Raw genomic sequence first — 5000 nt, forward strand, 5'->3', positions numbered from 1 at the left:
CCACAACCATGAGCTCTGTGTTTTTGCTGTTCAGTTTAAGTAGTTTGGTTGACATCCATGTTTTTATGGCGTGGAGGCAGTTGACTAAAGACTGTGGGGGGAGCTGGGAGGATGGTGAGGTGCTGAGACAGAGCTGAGTATCATCAGCGTAGCAGTGGAAGTTGAGGCCGTAGTAAGATAAGATAAGATAAGATATTCCTTTATTGATCCCCTTGGGGAAATTCAGGCATCATAGCAGCATGGGGGGGGGGGGGGGGGGGCCTACAGGTAGTAAAACAACACAGTGTACAGGTAGTAAAAAACAACACAGGCAGTGTAAACAATTTGATCAATATGGTCAATATAATTTACTATCTGACTAGCTGAAGAAATATTCACATTATTCACAGTGTCACATAAGGTGCAGTATGCATAAGGTAGTGTTATAATTTACTATCTACTGAGTATACATTATTCACAGTATCACGGTATCCACTGAAATATACATTATTCACAGTATCACAGTATCACAGTATCCACATAAGGTGCAGTAAGCCTAAGGTAGTGTAGGTTGTCCTCCTTGGGTTCCTATAAGTCCCAGGTCAATGTCTGGTAGCAGTCGCTGCCCCCTGTTGTGGAGCCTGGAGGCTGCTAGTCGCTTCCCACTGTTGTGGAGCCTGATGGCCGCTGGTATGAAGGACTGTCCGAGGCGGTTAGTTGAGTGTCGGGGGGGAATGAGTCTGTAGCTGAACGAGCTTCTCATCTTGACTAGCTCGTCGTAGAGGGGGTGATAGGGGTTCTCCATGATGGCAGCCAGCTTCCTTATCATCCCCCTCTCTGCCATCACCTCAAGTCTAGGTAGCTCGGCTCCCACCACGGAGCTAGCCTTCCTCACCAGCTTGTTGAGCTTGTTGGTGTCCCTTGAGTTGATGTAGCCTCCCCAGCATGCCACAGCATAGAAGAGGATGCTGGCCACAACATACTGGTAAAAAGACTGCAGCAGTCTGTTGCACACATTGAAGGACCTGAGTCTCCTCAGGAAGAACAGCCTGCTCTGTCCCTTCCTGTAGAGGGCCTCTGTGTTGTCCGACCAGTCCAGTTTATTGTTCAGGTGTACCCCAAGGAACTTATATGAGTAGTGACGTATGATCTGACCGAGGGGGAGCATGTAAATCAGGGCTATTCAACTAAATTGTTCAGGGGGCCACATTGTCAGAAACCCAAGGGGCCAGGGGCCGGACTGCCACGGCGCCTCCCCGTGCTATGAATATATGTACACTTGACACAACACGCAACCACATTTTCACAACTTTTATTTAAAGGGGAACTATTTTACTATTTCTTTCACTATTTTGGCACTTTTACACAATTCCTGTGGGTTTATGGAACACCTCTGTAATTTTTTTTTTTTTTAATTCATTGTTTTGTATTTCTAATCAAGTACTCAAAAACACGTTTTGAGCCTGGGCTCCAACCACTGTGGGAACTGTGTGGAAACTCAGCTGATTATCATGCAGCAGTGTCTCTCTGACATCACAAATCAGCACATTTTCAGATGACTCAGTTCAGTGAGGGTGAATATTGTGAGAGGAGAATTGGAAGAATGTGCCAATATGAGAATTAGAGACATAGATCATATTAATATAAGTCCACATAGCTAGGAAACAATGCTAAACACTGAAAAAGGCCATTTATAAGATCCCCTTTAACTACATTGCAAAAGTAGTATACTTTAAAAAAAAAGTGTTTCATTTCAACTGCAACATCTCCTCTTCAACATTTCAATATAAAAATAAAAAACAAACAAGTACATGATGTGCATATGAACATTCTAACATCAACACTTGAACAAAAAAACACATTTATAGTGCAGCTGAGCTTATGAAAAAGTGCTTCATGTCTGTGCAACAACAGCAAATCACAGCATCTTATTAGCACTTATTGTCGACTCTTAACTCTCAAACATCAGGGGGGTGGGGGTCAGACAGGCCTAGCCTACATACACACATCTAATGAGAGCGATTGCACTTCTTTGACTGGGCAATGGCAGAGAAAGAGGGTTCATAGGAAGTGAGGGCTACCCGCAAACAGTGATGCAAATGCTCATTTGTCAAGGAGGCATGGTTGCTTGTTTTAATGGCATTCATGTGAGAGAAACTGGATTCACAGGTGTATGTTGAGCCAAACATTGTTAGCACAGATATTGCCAGCGTTTTTATTTTGGGGAATGTCTTGACATGAATACACTTTATCCAAAAGGTTGTGGTGGATTCATTCTCAAGTGCCTGCTTCAGAGCAGATGATGCTTGCATGTCAATTATTTCAGGTTGCAGGAGACCTTCATCAATGTGAAGTGATGCAAGGAACTCTTGTCCTTTTGTGGAAATAGCAGCTACATTGGCAAATGGGTTGCTCACAAAATGCATCAATTATCTGGACATGTCAAATTCATCAAATCAACTTGCAAAGTTTTCCCTCAATTTATCAATGAAATATGTCATTAATTGAGTGACTTTTGGCTCAATTGTGCGTGTTAACGTTGACATGAAAAAAAAAGTTAAAAAAAAAATAATAATAAAAAATATTTAATTTTTTTTTTTTTTTTTTTATATATATATATTTTTTTTATTATCATGTAATCTTTGGCGGGCCGGTCAGAATCATCCCGCGGGCCGGATCTGGCCCGCGGGCCGCCAGTTGAATAGCCCTGATGTAAATGGTGAAAAGTAGGGGACCCAGCACGGAGCCTTGGGGGACACTGTGGTTGACTGGAGGATGAGCCGCTGACGCTGACGCTGACAAACTGAGACCTATTTGCGAGATAAGAGTGAAACCAAGACAGAGCTGTACCGTTGATGCCAAGGTTGTCGGAGAGGCATTTGAGGAGGACTGAGTGGGATATTGTATCAAACGCTGCAGAGAGGTCGAGAAGGATGAGGAGGCTGATGTGTCTTGATGAGGGCGGTCTCTGTGCTGTGATGTGCTCGGTAGGCTGACTGAAGGGGTTTGTAGAGCTCATGGTTGGACAAATGTTGGTTAAGCTGGGCAGCGACTGCTCTTTCCAAGGTTTTACTTAGGAAAGGAAGGTTGGAGATCGGCCGGTAGTTATCCAGCACCTCAGGGTCCAGACCAGGCTTCTTCAGGATGGGAGTGATGGAGGCGGTTTTGAAACAGGAGGGAACTATTCCAGATGACAGAGGAGTTGATGATGTCCGTTATGATGGGGCAGAGGGTGGGGAGGCAGGCCTTGACCAGCACCGTGGGCATGGGGTCGAGGGAGCAGGTGGAAGCTTTAGCTCTGGTGACCAACTTCATGACCAGCGGAACATCCACTGGGGAGAAGGAGGAGAGAGCACTGGGGATGGAGGGGTGCAGCTGGGAGCGTGCAGTCCGGCGTCAGGGGTATGTGAGGAGGGGAGGGGGCGGGCATGAATGAATGAATGAATGAAAACTTTATTTAACAGATTGCAGAATGGGTACAATACAGTACGGCTCAATACATACAATTGTTAAGGGGATGCAGACCTGAGAAAGACGTTTGTCTTGTTTCCATCAGGGTCCCCCATTTTCAATTCATATAGACATATATGACATACATGACATACAGATAGTCAGTACTGCTACATCTATACATTTATGACATACCAGATTTGCAAATACAGTACTGTTTGTGATACAGAAGGAGTCAAGAAAAGGGAGTATATACATTTGACGTAGAAACTGTACATTGGAGGAGGTTGGGTGGGGGGGGTTGGGTACATTGGGATATTGACAACCATACTGGGTAATTTACATTGGAGGTGGTTGGGGGGGGGGGGGGGGGGGGGCCGGGGGGCACACTGTATAAACAAGTAACACTGTACATTGAGGGGGGGGGGGGGAGACACTGTACAAACAAACACAATTGTACATTGAACTATTGACAAAACCATACTAGGTAAATGACTGTACATTGGAGGGGGTTGGGTTAGGATATTTACAGGGGCCAGTGTTGAATTGCAGTCTCCCGTAGGTGTCCCTTGAGAGAGGTTTTGAAAGTGGGTAGTGATCCACATTCCTTTACAGCTTTGGGTAGGGCGTTCCACATTGATGTGGCATAATTGCGAAACGTGTTTAGTCCCTTATTTGAGCCGAATCTGGGTTTAACATGATTTGTGGAGCTCCCTCTGGTGTTGTGATCGTGGTATTCACTGACCTTTGGGAAGTATTTTGACATGTACATGGGTACCTTGGTCGTGTAGTGTATCTTGTAGACCAGGCCCATTGCAAGTTGTTGTACTCTGTCGTCTACTCTAAGCCATCCTAGGTTGTCAAAGTGGGCAGGGGTGAGGTGGGTTCTAGGAGTAAGGTCAAGCAGTAGTCTGACCAGTTTGTTTTGAGATGTTTGTAATTTTGTTTTTAGCGCCTTTGAGGTGCTTTGGTACCATGAGGTGCAAGCATAGTCGTAGTACCCCTGAATGAGTGCTCCTGCCAGAGTCTTCAGGGTGTTCTTGTTTACCAGAGAGGAGATCCGGTACAAGAATCGAGTTCGTTGGTTGACTTTTTTTATTACATTGGATGCCATTTTGTCACAGGAGAGATTAGCCTCTAGGATGGAACCCAGGTAGGTAATTTCATCTTTCCTTGTGACAATATTGTAAGTCAATTGTAAGGCACCGTAAGTTGTTGATGGATGCAAATCACTTTAGCCTGGAAAAGGTCAAGGAACAGCAGAGGTCAGGAGCATCAGCAGTGTGAGAGGCAGTGAGAGGGTGGAGGAGACAATTTATAGTGGAGAAAAGAGATATGGGGTGATTTTGTTGTGAGGTGATGAGGGTGGAGTAGTAAGCTGTCCTGGTCTTGGAGAGAGCCTCCTTGTAGGACTTCACATGGTCGACGAAGGCCAAACGGTGGACGTGAGGCCAGATCGCTTGAAGAGACGCTCCAGTCGACGACCAGCTCTTTTCATCGAGCGGAGGTCAGAGGTAAACCATTGGGCGGGGGCGGGGCGAGGAAAGGACATGAGGGCAGAACTGGGTGCT

The 5000-nt window shown here is 45.5% G+C and overlaps 1 protein-coding gene across 1 annotated transcript in view; it reads left to right on the plus strand.

Annotated features, from left to right (window-relative positions):
• The window catches only part of necab2 (N-terminal EF-hand calcium binding protein 2), a gene marked incomplete at both ends in the record, with an annotated part of 380241 nt that overhangs the window by 194910 nt on the left and 180331 nt on the right, over window positions 1-5000 (plus strand). The gene's annotated exons all lie outside the window — the stretch shown is intronic.

The sequence above is a fragment of the Notolepis coatsorum genome (genome assembly GCF_963971535.1).
Source record: "Notolepis coatsorum genome assembly, chromosome: 6".
Classification (NCBI taxonomy): Eukaryota; Metazoa; Chordata; class Actinopteri; order Aulopiformes; family Paralepididae; genus Notolepis; species Notolepis coatsorum.